Source organism: Saimiri boliviensis, chromosome 19 (assembly GCF_048565385.1).
Source record: "Saimiri boliviensis isolate mSaiBol1 chromosome 19, mSaiBol1.pri, whole genome shotgun sequence".
NCBI classification, from domain to species: domain Eukaryota; kingdom Metazoa; phylum Chordata; class Mammalia; order Primates; family Cebidae; genus Saimiri; species Saimiri boliviensis.
In genome coordinates this window covers 32,303,467-32,320,663 of record NC_133467.1, presented here as the reverse complement: position 1 = coordinate 32,320,663, position 17,197 = coordinate 32,303,467, and the positions used below count along the sequence as shown (strand labels likewise).

The window sequence follows — 17,197 nt, the reverse complement described above, 5'->3', positions numbered from 1 at the left end:
TATATAGTGAGAAGAGACAAAAGATAAAAGAATAAAAAAAGAATAAAGTATGCCTATGGAATCTAGAAAATAGCCTCAAAAGGGTATTTTAAAGAATTATTATTGAGAACTGGTAAGAATTATTAGCCTTATAAAGGGTTAAAAAAACCCTTTTACTCTATAATAGTATATCTAGCAAAAATATCCTTCAAATATAAAGGTAAAATGAAGACTTTCCCAGACAAAGAAAAGCTGAGAGATTTTATTAATACTAGACCTGTCCTACAAGAAATGCTGAAGGGAGGACTTCAATCAGAGAAGAATATTAATAAGCAATAAATAATCACTTGAAAATAGAAAAATTACTGGTAATAGCAACACAGAAAAACACAGAATATTATAACACTGTGACTGTTGTTTGTAAACTAATCTTATCCTAAATAGTAAGACTAAATAATGAACCAATAAAAAATAATAACTGCAACAACTTTTCAAGACATAGCACAATAAGATATAAATAGAAACCACAAAAAGTTAAAAAGTGGGAGGACAAAGTTAAGGCAAATTTTTATTAGTTTTCTTTTTGATTATTTGTTTATGCAAATATTACTAAGTTGTTATTAGTTTAAAATAATGGATTATAAGATAGCATGTGTAAGCCTCATGTAACCTCAAGCCAAAAAATATACAATATATACACAAAAACTAAAAAAGGAAGAAACTAAATTAACTTAACAGAGAAAATCATCTTTACTAGAGGAAGACAGTAATAAAAGAAAAAAGGAAGAGAGGATCACAAAACAACCAGGAAACAACAAAATAGCAGGAATACATTCTTAATTATCAACAACAACATTGAATGTAAATGGACTAAATTTTCCAGTGAAAATATATTGACTGGCTGAATGGATGAAAAAACAAGAACCATTCTATTGCTTATAAAGAACACTTCACCTATAGACACACATAGAATGAAAATAAAGGAATGGAAAAAGATATTCCATCCCAATGGAAAACAAACAAACAAAAAAAAAGAGCAGGAGTCACTACACTGACATAAGACAAAATAAATTTCAAGATGAAAACCATAAGAAAAGACAAAGAATGTCACTATATAATAAAAGAGTGGCTGATTCGGCAAGGGGATATAACAATTTTAAATATATATGCACCCAATATATAAAAGATATATAAAGAAAATATTATTAGAGCTAAAGAAAGATATAGGTCCCAATACAATAAGAGCTGGAGACTTTAATATCCCACTTTCAGCATTGGACAGATTTTCCAGACAGAAAATAAATGAAGAAACCTCAGACATAATATGCTCTATAGACCAAATGGATCTAATAGATATTTACAGAACATTTGATTCAAGAGCTGCAGAATACACATCCTTTTCCTCAGTACATGAGTCATTCTCAAGGATAGACCATATTTTAGGTGACAAAATAAGTCTTATTTTCTGATCAATGGGATGAAACTAGAAATCAATAATGAGTAATTTTGGAAAATATACAAATACATGGAAATTAAACAATATGCTCCTGAATGGCTGGTGGATCAATGAAATATCGAAGTTTCTTGAAACAACAACAGAACCACAACATACCAAACCTATAGGACACAGCAAAAAGCCGTACTAACAGGGAACTTTTTAGCTATAAGTGCCTGCACCAAAAAAAAAAAAAAAAAAAAAAAAAAAAAATAGAAAAACTTCAAAAAACAATCTAACAATGCATCTTAAAGAACCAGAAGAGCAAGAGCAAATCAAACCCAAATAAATAAAATTAAAATTAAAAAAATACAAAAGATCAATGAAATAAAAAGTTGGGTTTCTGAAAAGTTAAACAAAAGTGACAAATCTTTAGCTAGATTAACAAAGAAAAAAGAGAGAAAATATAAATTTAAAAAATCAGAAATGAAAAAGGTGACATTACAATTGATACTGCAGAAATTCAAAGAATGATTAGTGGCTACTATGAACAAGTATATGCCAATAAATTGGAAAACCTAGAAAAAATGAACAAATATTTAGATACATACAGCCTACTAAGATTGAACCAAGAAGAAATCCAAAATTTGAACAGACCAATAATAAATAATGAGATTGAAGTTGTAATAGATAGTCTGCAGGAAAGAAAACCCAGGATCTCATGGCTTCATGGCTGAATTCTACCAAACATTTGAAGAATTAGTATCAGTCATACTCAAATTATTCCAAAACATAGAAGAGGAAGGAATATTTTAAAAATCATTCTACAAGGGCATCATTATCCTGATACCAAAATCAGAAAAAGACACTTCATAAAAAGAAAACTACAGGCTGATAATTTTTATGAATATTGATACAAATATTCTCAACAAAATACTAGCAAACTGAATCCATCAATACATTGAAGAGATCATTCATCATGACCAAATGGAATTTAATCCTGGGATGCAGGAATAATTCAACATTTGCAAATCAATCAATGTGATACAGTGATACATCACATCAACAGAATAAAGGACAAAAACCATATGATCATTTCAACTGATGCTTAAAAAGCATTTGATAAAATATGACATTCCTCTATAAAAACTCTAAAAAAACCACAGGATAGAAGGAACATACTACAATGAAATAAAAGCCATATATGACAGACCCATAGCTAGTATCATACTAAATGATACTAGCTGAATGGGGAAAAACTGAAAGCCTTTCCTATAAGATCTGGAACACAACAAGGATGCCCACTCTTATCACTATTCTTCAGTATGGTACTGTAAGTCTTAGCCAGGGCAATCAGACAAGAAAAAGAAATAAAAGGTATCCAAATGGGAAAGGAAAAAGCCAAAGCCAAATTGTCCCTCTTTACAGATTATATACTCATATATTTGGAGAAACCTAAAGACTCCACAAAAAAACTATTAGAGCTAATAAGTAAATTCAGTAAACCTGCAGGATACAAAATCAACATACAAAAACCAGTAGCATTTCTATATGCCAACAGTAAAAAATGTGAAAAAAAATCTTTTTAAATCCTTTTTTTTTTTTTTTTGTTTTGTTTTTTTATTGCATTTTAGGTTTTGGGGTTGACAGATACAGGTGAGGGGACGGAAGGCAGCAAACCACACTGCCATGTGTGTACCTATGCAACAATCTTGCATGTTCATCACATGTACCCCTTTTAAAATCCTGTTTACAATAGCCACATATAAAATTAAATACTTAGGAATGAATTTCACCAAAGAAGTGAAAATTTTCTATAATGAAAACCATAAAACACTGATGAAAGTAATTGAAAAGAACACCAATAGAAGGAAAAAATACTTCACGTACAGGGGTGGAAGAATCACTATTGTTAAACTGTTCATAGTACCCAAAGCTCTCTACAGATTCAATGCAATCCCTATCAAAATACCAATTATCTTCTTCACAGAAATATTTTAAAAAATCATAAAATTTATATGGCACCACAAAAGACTCAGAATAGATAAAGCTATCCTAAGGAGAAAGAACAAAACTGGAGGAATCACATTACCTGACTTCAAACTATACCACAGAGTTATAGTAACCAAAACAGCATTCTAGTATCATAAAAACAGACACATAGACAAATTAAATAGAATAGAGAATACAGAAACAAATCTACACACCTACAATGAACTCATGTTTGAAAAAGGTATCAAGAACATAAACTGGGGAAAAGACTGTTTCTTCAATAAATAGAGCTAGGAAAACTGGGTTATACATATGCAGAAGGATTAAAGTAGACCCCTATCTCTCACCATGTACAAAAATTCCAAATGGATCAAAGACTTAAATCTAGGACTTCAAACCATGAAACTACTAAAGAAAACATTGGCAAGAATATCCAGGCCATTAATCTGGGCAAAAATTTCTTGAGTAAAAACCTACAAGCACAAGCAACCAAGTCAAAAATGGACAAATGGGAACGCATCAAGTTAAAAAAGCTTCTTTACAGCAAAGTATACATTCAGCAAAGTGAAGAGACAACCTACAGAATGGAGGAAAATATTTTCAAACTACCCATATGACAAGGGATTAATAAACAGAATATATAAGGAGATCAAACAACTCTATGGGAAAAAATTCTAACAGTCTGATCAAAAATAGGCAAAAGGTTTGAAACAACATTTCTCAAAAGAAGACATACAAATGGCATACAGGAATACAAAAAGATACTCAGTATCACTGATCATCAGAGAAATGCAAATCAAAACTACAATGAGATATTGTCTCACCCCAGTTAAATGGTTTATACCCAAACACAAGCAATAGCAAATGCTGGCATGGATGTGGGAGAAAAGAGACTACTTCTACACAGCTGATGTGAATGTAAATTAGTAAAACCACTATGGAGAACTTTTTGGAGGTTCCTCAAAAAACTAATAATTGAGCTACCATATGATTCCAGCAATCCCACTGCTGGATATACACACAAAAGAAAGGAAATCAGTATATCAAAGAGCTTGTACTCCTATGTTTGTTGCTGCACTGTTTGCAATGGCTAAGATTTGGAAGCAATCTAAGTGTTCCTCAACAGGTAAATGGATAAAGAAAATGTGGTAAACATACGTAGTGTAATACTACTCAGTCATTAAAAAAAATGAGATCCAGTCATTTGCAACAACATGAATGGAACTGGAGATCATTGTGTTAAGTGAAATAAGCCAGGTACAGAAAGACAAACATTGCATGTTCTCACTTACTTGTGGGATCTAAAAATCAAAACAATTGAACTCATGGACATAGAGAGCAACCAGAGGCTGAAAAGGATAGCTGGGGGCTTGTGAAGAAGGTGAGAATTGTAAAGGGGTACCAAAAATATAGAAAGAATAAGACCTTCTATTTGATAGCACAACAGGATGACTATGGTCAACAATAACTATACCTTTTAAGTAACTTGAACATTCTCTTGAAAAGGTGTGAGTTGGGGGAACTGGAGGTATTTCAGCCAATAATAGCATTTAATGTCTTCCACCTTTTAGACAATCCAGGAATGAATATAGACTCCGGGAAACAAACTAGGCACCTATTGTTTCCGGTATCCTTTTTCATACCCATAGTCAGAATTGCAGCATAGGGTTCTGCGGGTTGTACAGTGCACAACAGTGCCACATCCGAGGGAGTATCATTTACAGCTCAAATGTCATAGATTTGTGATGATTTCTTACGAGAGGGCAGTAAAATGATTATGGCAGTTTTCAACAGAAATGTCTGAAATGTCTTTTTCTCCTAAAATGCATAGACATGCTAATGAAGACCAAGACTTTTCTCAAGAAGTTTCTGTTTCATGTAGCCCCATTTATTAGAAAGAGCAAGTGACAATGATAAGAGAACTTGACCCAAATCCTATCAATACAACTATCTAGTTTTGTGCGCCTAGGCAGATAAATTCTAACTCTATGGGCTTTAGTTTTTTCATTTCTAAAATAGGGATGATAACATAATTGTTTCCCAGCTTACTCTACAGGATTCATTAAGAATCAAGTGAAATCCTGTATGTGAAAGTTCCTTATAAACTATAAAGTGATATACAAGCAAATAGAACTTTGTTGCCAGTGTGATATTAAGTTCCCATCTTTATATCCCATGATAGTGGTGGTATAAGACATGAGGTAGTGCTATAGAGCAGAAAAAGCATATACTCATGGCTCACCATGGGCTCCATGTGGTGAGGGTAATGCCCACACCAGTGAAGGAGGAACCAGTAAACTTACACCAAAGATTGTGAACAAATAAAGACATGAAGAAAAAAAGTAGACCTAAGGGGGGCGGGGGAATTTTATAAGGAACAACTAAATTAACATCTACCATTTCCCCCCCTGAAAGTTTCCTAGCCTCAAAATAGAAGAGATCTGAAGCTTTTACAAGGTGTCTAATATGAATCTTCCATTTTTGTGTTATTTGGCAGGAGTAAAAGCTGGTGAAACTCACAGGCCCTTTTACCTGGTTTCACGGGAATATGACAGCTAATCTGAGAGAAGCCATGTCCTGTGATAACATCCCTGGAGCAGGCCCCATAAGAGGCTCCTGGATTGTGGAGAATCACAATATTCCTGACCACCAAAACTTTCAAGAAGTAAGCACATGAAGGCAGGCCATCACAATCTTGACACACTGGGGGTTGAACAGTTTCTTCTTCATGGCTCTGCACTGAGCATCTTTGAGCTCTCTGTTCCTCAGTCTATACATGAGTTCAGCAGTGGAGTGACAATGGTGTAGGTCACTGAGATGAGTCTGTTCTGCCCCAGGGAACTCTGGGACTTAAGCTTCAGGTAGATGATGAAGATACAGCCATAGTGGATGATGACCACTATGAGCTGGGAGATGCAAGTGGCAAAGGCCTTCTTCCTACCCTCAGTTTAAGCAATCTAAAAGATTGTGCAGATGATGAGGTCATAGGAGATAAAGATCAAGCCCGTAGGGAGGACACAGACACAGACGCTGACAACAAAGTTGATGATCTCATTGACAGTGGTGTCTGTGCAGGCCAGCTTCAGCAGGGGTCTCACACCACAGAAGAAGTGGGAGATGACAAAGACATTACAGAAGGGTAGGCCAAACACAGATGTTACTTGGACAATGGCCATGCCCAGATGCCAGCTGGACACAAGTCCTCTTATCCAGGAATACCGTAGGGGGATGCAGAAGGCCACACGGCAGTCATATCCCATGGCTAGGAGCAGAAAGCAGTTGTTTATGCCAAAAGTCAGAGAGAAGAACTGAGTGGCACAGCCTTGCATGGCAATACGATAGTGAGGATTCAAGAGGTGAGAAACCGTATGGGGAATGATGGCCACCATGTAGCAGGTCTCAGAGATAGACAGCAGTGCTCAGGAAGAAGTACATGGGGGTACAGAGGTGATGGTCCAGGCACATAATGGTCACAATAATCACACTGCCAGAGAGAGTCAGCAGGTACAAAGTTAGAAAGACAAAAAAAGAAGACAAGTCTGTGCTGCCACCTGAAGCTGGAGAAAACTTCAAAGAAGAGCTCAGTCACAGCAGTGGGACTTTGACCTTAGTACCGAAGAATGTCTAAATCTGAAGGAAATGGACAAAGGAAAGACAGAGGTGAGGCTCCAACTATGTAACAGATTACGCAGTGGTCTGAGCAGCACTGGGGTTTTTTGGATTCCTTGGATAATGTCCCAGGCACAGTGGTTACCTTTGCTCCTCCACTGATAAAGAGCTCAGCACTCTTGAGAATAAACTAAGAAATTTCTCATGACCTACTGGATTAAGGGCAGAGATCAAAGGGAAGGAAAGTTTCAACATAATGTGAACAATGAAATTAGGAAAACAGCTACCCTACTTGACAATTAAAGAGGTGGGTCCAGGTCAGAGAGGAGGAAAATGTTGAATGGGCCAGGCACTTCAGCTTCCCCTGTACTCATCCTAGGTCAAGGAGGCAGAGATCGTGAAGATTGATAAATATCTGGGGTTAATGCATTCATTTCCATCAGTACGAATTGCCAGCAAAGACTGCCCTGGAGGGATGTAGATCGAGCATTCTTCCCAAATATCTGGAGTCCTGGGCGTTACTTTCCTTAACTCTTCTCTTTTAGCTGACTAGTGCAAGGCCAGGCTGTGGGAGAGCCATTCAAACTACCATATTGGCCATGTTTTCAGAAATAGAGGTCAATGTTTTGGTCTTCTTTTCCAGTTGTTACCATAACAAACATTTCTACAATAGAAAACTTTGTAAGCACGTCATTTCACACATAAGTGAATAACAGGAAGTGAAAAAACACGAAGTCAAAGGTTATGAACATCTTCAACTTTAATAGAGTGCCATGTTTTTCTCTATAAAATTTTTTTTGAGTCATCTCTCACAAAGAATGTATCAAAATGCAATTTTCCATTGTTATGCCTCAAAGAGGAAATAAAATATAATGGGAAGCAGCAGCATGGACTCTGAAGCCACATTGCCCAGAACTTAATTTTGTTTCCATCAGGTCCTAACTATGTAGCTATGAGTGAGTTATTTAACTTGTCTGTGTCTCAATTGCCTTATCTCTAAAATGGGCTTAATGATAGCACCTTCTTTACAGAGCTATTGTGAGGATTAAATCCGTTAATATCTCAAAGTTCTTAAAAAAGTGTCTGGCACCTAGTGAATGCTATATAGTAAACTCTTAAGTGTACATAAAGTCTGAAGCATTCCATCATCAGAGATACTAAAGGAGGCATGTTTAACCAGGAAGACTTCCAATGATAATTTTAGAAAGAATTGGAAGCTAAAGACAAAGGGGATTAATTACAGAAAGTATGCATGAATATGATCAATTTTATAACCTATTCGATGTGGTTATGCTGTTAATTCTTTTTTAAATTTTTAAATTTTAATTTTTTATTGCATTTTAGGTTTTGGGGTACATGTGAAGAACATGCAAGATTGTTGCATACGTACACACATGGCAGTGTGATTTGCTGCCTTTCTCTCCATGCTCTCTCTTCCCAACTCCCCACCCCCTGCTGTCCCTCCCCTATTTCCCCCTATGCTGTTAATTCTTATGTTCCTCTGTGAGACTAGCGATAAAATTCGCAACTGATCTTAAAGGGAGAAGAATCCTAAAGAAGAGCATTAATTAAATTATTTATTCATCAGATATTTCTTGCTCCCATACTTTGTGTCAAGGTCTATAAATTCAATGGCTAGTACATATTATTTTCTCAGTAATTATGTACTGAATAAATAATGAATTGGAAAGAGTCCTTGATGTTAAAAAAAAACTCAGAACACCATTAGAATAGAAACTTAAATGGGAGTAACAGTGTAGAGAGTAAGGGATACTATGATAGTGCTTAGTGTAGGATGCTTTGGAAATATGAAGAAGGGTACCTAACTCAGTCTTAGGATCAGAGAATACTGCAAAGGAGGTATTATCCAAGATAGCAAGGGAAAAGTGAATGAGGCATATGTTGCAGGCAGCATCAGGTAAGAGGGCCAAGCATTTCTAAGACGTAGATGAAGCAGCGTGAGAATGGCTGTAGCTCAGTGGTTACAAATGGAGGACCTGGAAACAGAAGGCCTGATGGTGAATCCTCATTACACCTTGGGCAAGGTCTGCGCCTGTCTGTAACACAAGTTCCTCATCTACAAAATGGATAATGTTAGTACTTAACTCATAAGAATAGTACTTAACTCAAGTAACTTATGAGTTAGTACTTAACTTATGAGTTAAGTACTAACTCATAAGTTAGTACTTAACTCATAAGAGTTAGTACTTAACTCATAAGAATATTGTGAGGCTCAAATGAGTTAATGCATAAATCATTGAGCAAAGTGACTGACAAATAGCAACATCCCAAAAAATGTTGGCCATAAATTATCATTATCATGATTACAGAAGATTATATCATGTTTAGGGAATAATAGAGTGGTTCTGAATGGGTCTAGAACTGTGTGCTTTATACAAACTTTAAAGAGGTTGAGTCCTCGGGAACTGCTGAAGAAAGAGAAACCAAGCTGTGACCCTGGGACTGAAAAGCACCTTGGTGTGAGGGATTTTCCAAAATACAAATGATGAATTTGATTGAACTAAATATGTCATCACGTATTTCCTAGTATTGTGTGAGTTGAATGAACCTATATTAGCTCTGTTCATACCATTCATAACTTTATTGAAATGAATCACATCCCTTCTCTGCTTCCTCTACTGCAGACATCAGTCTCCTCTTATCAGGCTACTTGCATGCTGGAGCTCTTGTGACTCTCACCAGGGCATGTCCTGAATCTTCCGGAGTAGTGTGAATGAAGAGTTTACCTGCCCTGCATGAAGCTCATCAAGGATTTGCATGAGGGTTCTTTTCTTTTGACTGCTCCCTGATTAAACCCATCTCCATTTTGTTTTTAACTTTTTAGGTCTATACACTTAGGAACAGCCTATTGGGGCATCAAATTCAACTTTCTTTTTAATTAGTAAGTGAGAACATTGTGCTTTAAGCATGCTCCATACCTTCTTTTTCTAATACATTATTTTCCAATTTCTCACAGAGACTTAGCTGTCTCTTCCTGCCAGCGGCAAGGAGATTTTGGTCATTCATTTCCATCGATTTTGTATCTTCACAAACTTTGAGGAGTCTACCTATACATTTCCATCAACATAAATAACCACTTAAATTTAAACATATTATCTATCTCTTATCTATCCATAATGATAAAGTTTTTTTCATAATTGTAATGGCTCAAATGTTGGAGACAGCTTTTCCAATTTTTAAAAAATTATATTACTTGTTCTTATTAATCTTTCTTAAATGTATGTATAGCTCACACTTATTTCAATGAGCTTTCTTTTTTAGGTTTTTAAACTGACATAGTATTTCACATATTTATGGGGTACATTTGAGTATTTGTTACACGCAGAGAATGTATAATGATCAAGTCAGGGTATTTAGGGTATCTATCACCTTGAGTATTTATCATTTCTATGTGTTGGAAACATTTCAAGTAATCTCTTTTAACTACTTTGAAATCTATAATACATTGTTACTGGCTAAAGTCACCCAAACTTGCTGTGGACCATGAGAATTTATAACTTTTAACTGTATGTTTGTATCCATTGACCAGCCTTTCTTCATCACCCCTCTTCTACCCACACACCCTTCCTAGGCTTTAGTATCTACCATTCTGCTCTTTACCTCAATGAAATCAACTTTTGTAGCTCCCACATATGAGTGATAACATGTAAAATTTTCTTTTTTGTGTCTGGCTTATTTCACTTAATGACTCCTCCAGTTCCATCCATGTTGCTTCAAATGATGGGATTTCATTCTTTTTATGGTTGAACAGTACTGCATTATGTTTATATACCACATTTTATTTGTCCATTTGTCAGTTGATGAACACTTAGGTGAATTCCATATCTTAGCTATTTTGAAGAGTGTTGCAATAAACATGGAAGTGTAGATATCTCTTCAATATATTGATTTCCTTTCTTTTGAATATATACCCAACAGCAGAATTGCTGGATCATATGGTAGCTCTATTTTTAGCTTTTGAGAAATGTCATACTGTTTTCTATAGCAACTGTACTAATTTACATTTCCACCAATATTGTATAAGAGTTCCCTTTTCATTGCATCTTGTTATTTATTATTTTTAGTAATAGCTATGCTAACTAGGGTAAGATGATATATCTCATTGTGGTTTTGATTTGTATTTCTCTGATGATTAGTGATATTAAGCTTTTTCTGTATACTGTTGGACATTTGTATATTTTCTTTTGAGAAATGTCTATGTCCTTTGTCCACTTTTTAAAAAAAATGGTATTGTCAGTCTTTTTACTTTAGTTATTCTAGTGACTGAAGAGTGGTATTTCATAGTGTTTTTTTTTAACTTTTAAAAATTATTATACTTTAAGTTCTGGGGTACAGGTACAGATTGTGCAGGATTGTTACATAGGTATACACATGCCATGGTAGAGGGATTGCCTACTTTTTAATTGGATTTTTATTTTTACTACTGAGGTGAGTTCCTTGTATATTCTGGATATTAGTCCCTTGTGGGATTAATAGTTTGCAAATATATTCTCCTATCAACATGTTGCTTCTTAACTCTTGATTGTTTCCTTGGCTGCATATACTTCAATTTATCTGTTTGTTTTTATCTATGCTTTTGAGATCTTCGCCATACATAAATCTTTGCCCATGCCAATATTCTGAAGGGTTTTCCCATGTTTTCTTCTAGTTATTTCATAGTTTTTGGTCTTACATTCAAGTTTTTGATCTATCTTGAGTTGATTTTTATATATGGTGAGAGATAGAAGCCCACTCTTATTCTTCTGCATATGGATATCCAATTTTCCCAGTACCACTTATGAAGAAGGTGTCCCTTCCCCAATGTATATTCTTAGTGCCTTTGTCTAAAATCAGTTGACTGTGAATAAAGCAATCTATTTCTTGATTCTCGATTCTGCTTCACTGGTCTGTGTATCTGTTTTTATACTAATACCATGCTATTTTGGTTATGATAGCCTTGTAACACATTTTGAAGTCAAGTCAGGTGATGTCTCAAGCTTTCTTGTTTTTGCTTGATTGCTTTGGCTATCCAAGTTCTTTTTTGGTTCCATACAAATTTTAGGATTGCTTTTTTCTAATTTTTTTTTAATCTGCAAAAGACTTTATTACAAAATATAGCACAGGGCTCAAAGACCGTTTTCCAATATTCTCTAACACATACACTGCTGAAAGGAGCACTGCAAAATACTTGGCAGTGCCCACAACCTAACGTCTATAATAATTTCAACCCCGTTAGAGTTACAGAAGTTGAAGTCTCCAACTTCTATTGTGTTGGAGTCTGTCTCCCTCTTTAGATGTAATAATATTTTTTATATATGGATGCTCTGGTGTTGGGTGCATGTATATTTATAATTTTTATATCCAGTTGCTGAATGTATCCTTTGTTATTATATAATGACCTCCTTTGTCCCTTTTTACTGTTTTTGACTTAAATTCTGTTTTTTTCTTAAATAAGTATAGCTTTTCATGCTCACTTCATTTTCATTTGCCATCAAGTACACTTTCCTATTCCCTTACTTTCAGTCCATATGCATCTTTCCTGATAAGATAATTTTCATGGGCAGCCTATTGTTGGGTCATATTTTTTATTCTACCTAGTTAGTCTATATCTTTTAAGTGGGAAGTTCAATGTATTTACATTTAAGATTATTATGGATATGTGATGGCATATTCCTGTAATTTTATTAATTGATTTCTGGTTATTTTCTTTCTTTCTTTCTTTCTTTCATATTATTATTGTGGTTTGCTGGAATACTGTAGTGATACCATTTGAATATTTTCTCTTCTTTGTTTGCCAAACCACTGGTTTTTACATTTTCATGTATTTTAATGATAGTAATTATCTTTCTTTTGCTTCCAGGCATAGGACTCTCTTAAGCATTTGTTGTAGAATCTAAAGGCAATAAATTTGATTATTTGGAGAGAACTTTATTTCTCCTTTATATATGAAGGATAACTTTGTTAGGTACAAAATCCTTGGCTAGTAGGGTTTATTTTTTTCATTCAGTACTTTGAATACATCATACTATTATCTCTTGGTCTGTATGGTTTCTGCTGAGAAATATGCTCTTAGTCTGGTCAAAGTTCCTTTATAAGTGAATAGATGCTTTTCTCTTGCTGTTCTTAGAATTTTTTCTTTGTCTTGACTTTTGACATTTTGAGTATCATGTGCCATGGAGACATTTTGGAATTGTATCTATTTGTGAATCTTTGAGACTCCTGTATCTTGATGTCTAAACCTCTGTCTAGATTTGGGAAGTTTTTAATCTATTATTTAATCAGATAGGTTTTCTAAATCTTTTGTTTTCTCCTTGCATTCTGAGATACCACAAATACGAGTATTTGGTCACTTTCTGGTGCACCATATGTCAGATACACTTTGTAATTCTTTTCTATTCTTTTAAAAAAAATTTTGTCTGAGTTATTTCAAGAGACACATATTCAAGTTTTGAAAATTTTTTTGTCTGCTTAATATAGTCTATTGTTGAAAATTTTAAATGTATTTTGTGTTTTATTTAATGGATTCTTCAGTTTTCAAATTTCTGTTAGGTTCTTTTTTATGGTGCCTATGACTTCAGTAATTTTTAAATTCACATCCTAATTTTTTTCTGATTTTTTTATATTGCTTTCAGTAATCGCTTTTATCTCACTGAATTCTTGAATATTGATATTTTAAATTATTTTCTGAGGATTTGGCAAATGGATTTTTGATTGAGATCTCTTGCTGGAGAATTTTTATGTTCCTTCAGAGGTGGTGTATTACTTTTTGTGTTTCCTGTGTTCTTCCATTGATATCTACACATCTGATGCAATAGTTGCTTTTTCCAATTTTTTGAATTTGCTTTCATGGGAGTGGAATTTTTCCTGAAGATATATCTATGGCATTGGTTGGTTAGGGCACTTTGGCTTTGATCCTGGGTGTATACAGTGGTGTAGTCTCTCTATGATTTATTTAGCTGTACAATCTCAGTGGTGTCTGTGATTTCCTCAGTGGCTTATGGTGTAGTAGTTAGCAGAGGCTGTGGTGAAGTTTGGGTAGGAACTGGAATGCCACGTGAGCTAGTCTTGGCCTGAGTGGTGATGGCAGTGGGATGATCATGCCTGTTCATGGCCCCATGGTGACATATGCTGGCATTGATTTTAACTGATGCAAGCAGGCTGATTCTTGACTTGTTTGGGTAGCAGCGATGGCAGGGAGGGTGACAGGTTTTGAACCCCTGTGCATCAGGCATGGCATGAGCAATGACAATAATAATGTCAGGACAACCCTCTAGGATGCAAGTTGTCCACCTTGGTGTTGTCAGTTGCTGCAGTGAGCTGTGCAGGTGATGCTATCTGTTGTAGCTGCAGGTTGAGTGGGCTTGACTTCAGATCCCAATAATAGTGTGCTAAGGTGCCAAACACTGATAAACTGGGCTGGGTGATTTCCAGGCCTCAAACAGTGTGCCGAGTACTGGAGTGGGTACAGCTGGGCTGGGCAGTCTTTCCAGTGGTGCATTCAGGTGTTGGCTTTTGTAGGAAAAGAAAAGTTGCTCCCTAGGCACCCAGCAGAATGCTTGGTGAGGGCATCAGTGGCTGCACTGTGGCCCTGCTACTGAGGAGGGTGGAGTTGCTTTCAGTGGAAGTAGCCTTAGGCATATTGCTAGGGACTGTGCATGTTGCTGATGTCTCAGCCCTGCACCCGCCTACAATGGAGGCAGCTGTGAGCAGTGGAATTTTTCCCTGGGGCACTTAAAAATGTGTAGCAATCCCTCACTGGTGAGAGGCAGGGGTCTCTGCCCATGATTCCCACCTTGATCCCAGGAATGGCAGCTATAGGTACAGAATGTCAGTGGGGCTTCAAGGATGTGGAGATGCAGAGGCTCTTAAGCCCCAGGGCAGGACACAGACTGATGGAGGCTGGGCTCTCAAAATGATGCTGTGTTGCAGCTGCACAGGACTACAGGGATTGTGAGACCCAGCGTGAGCTCTCTCTGGAGCAGTGCCTTTGTCTAGTCCCCAGGCAGCTCCCTATCTAAGTTTCAAACCTTACTAGAGTTGAGGTCCTTTCCTGTGTCTAGCATTGTAGGAGTCTTAGGTGGAAATGAGGACCCCAGGGGGGGGTCTCTCACTTACCCTTTACCCACATTAGGGAACCTTTTCAGGCTGCCAGCAGATCCCAGCTGAACAGACTACATTGCTTCCTTCCCCTTCCTTGCTTTTTGTGCTTCCCATAACTGCTCTGTTGAATTCTAGTGTTCTCTCTTAAATGAGCTATTCAAAGTAATTATATACTCACTAATTTGGTTCCTCTCCATGGAAGAGGTGAATACCAGATGCATCTAGTCAGCCATCTTGAAGCCCCTCTTCTATTTCAATCCTTTCCAATTTTTTGAAACCAAAAATACAGTCTTTTTCTCTTTATACAACAGATGGTTCATATAGCCTCTTAAAGAATATATCTCCCTTATAAAAGCCATGCTGCTTTTCTTCTACAGGTGATGCCAATGCTTTTATACTCTATTATAGAGGCCAATATTTACCCCACCCACTGCCACACACAATATACAGTATCTTCTTTCCTGTTTAGCTTTCGGTATACATGTTTTAATTGACTGTGACATTTCTCTGTGTGCCTCTTGCATTTCTGCACATCTTTTAAAGACAGGCACTGATGACCCATTGATCCATATAATTTTAAAGATATTTGTATAGGGAGCAGCCTTGGAACACAGAGATAGTATCTCCCTCTGGAGCAAAGAGCAGGCAGGCATACCACATATTACAGTAGATTCACTCTCCCTAAGCTCGGAGTTGCACATTTCTAAAATAACTCACTGTACCTCTCATATTCAAATAAAAGACTGCAGATTTACATTTTCCAGAAAGGTTTGAAAGTTGGAGAGGAAGTGCAGTGTAGACAATGAAGAGATTAAGAAAATTCTACAAACCATGCTGAGAGACTTTCCTTTAGTCTCCTTTTCCTCTTTCAACTCCCACAATTCTTGCAACAGGGTTTACAACCACCAGAAAGAACATTAGAGAATCCTTCCAGGGAAAATGGAGAATCCTGAGAGAATAAACTTACAGATACTGACATCTGGGTGTTTTTCAATGAAAACTACTTGCCATTTTATTGCTGCCTATACACGGACACACCCAGACCTTTCAATTGATTTATTAGAGCTTTTTTATTAGATATGAATGAACAGCCAAGGTGGTTTCTAACATTAAAAGGCACACTGGAACAAATAAACAGAAAAAATTTTTAAAACTGGAAAAAAGAGGAAATAATTTAGTATTTACGTATGTGTGAATAAGCACATATACATATATGCACATGCATGATTAAAATATATGTAAATATGCATATATGTATATGTGTATATACATGCATGTAAATATACACATATATCTAAGTATCTATTATATGTGAATATACATAAATATATAATATAAATATGTAAGTATATATATGTATATTGAAATATGTGCGTGTGTGTGTGTGTGTGTGTGTGGTGTGTGTGTACATATGCTTAATATCCTCAATGAGATGAAAGCACTGGATGTATCCTTGAAGCCTGTCCATGAAAATAGGCTTCTACAAAAAGAAAACTTTGGAAAATAAGACAATTTCTTTCAATAATAAATTAACAAATTGGAAGATAATTTTGAGGATGCCTTCTAAAAAATGTAATAAAAAGATTAAAGAGTTAGGAAATAAGAGACAAAATAATGAGAAGATTGATAGAAGAGGTACAATGTCCAACAAATGTAAGTTCCAAACAAGAAAATAGAGGAGAAACATCATCAAGGAAAACAGTGTTTCAAAATACCAAAGAATATAACTTTCCAGATTGAGTAACTAACATAGCAAGAAAGAAAATAAGAAAGGAGCACACACTGAAGGGTACCATCATGTCATATCAAAATTGAAAAGGAATAAGGAAAAATGCTAAGAGTTTCCATACAGAGAAAGGGAGAAAAAACATCGTATTAAAAGACTGAGATTTCAAGTGAAATTTGACTTTTTAACAACTACACTAGCAATTGGTAAATGATGAAACAATGCCTTCAAAATTGTGATTAAAATTATTTCTAAGCTAGATTACTACAGCCAACAAAATATAACCTATGTGGATACAATAAGCATATTTTTAGAGAAGTGGACATTTCAAAAAATATATATCCCATGTTCTTGTT

At 35.7% G+C, this 17,197-nt stretch overlaps 1 protein-coding gene and 1 pseudogene across 1 annotated transcript in view; both read right to left on the bottom strand.

Annotated features, from left to right (window-relative positions):
* Positions 1-17,197, bottom strand: part of LOC101052833 (olfactory receptor 10J3-like) — a 267,018-nt gene that overhangs the window by 52,377 nt on the left and 197,444 nt on the right. The gene's annotated exons all lie outside the window — the stretch shown is intronic.
* On the bottom strand, positions 5,381-10,048 carry LOC101045623 (olfactory receptor 10J3-like; annotated as a pseudogene).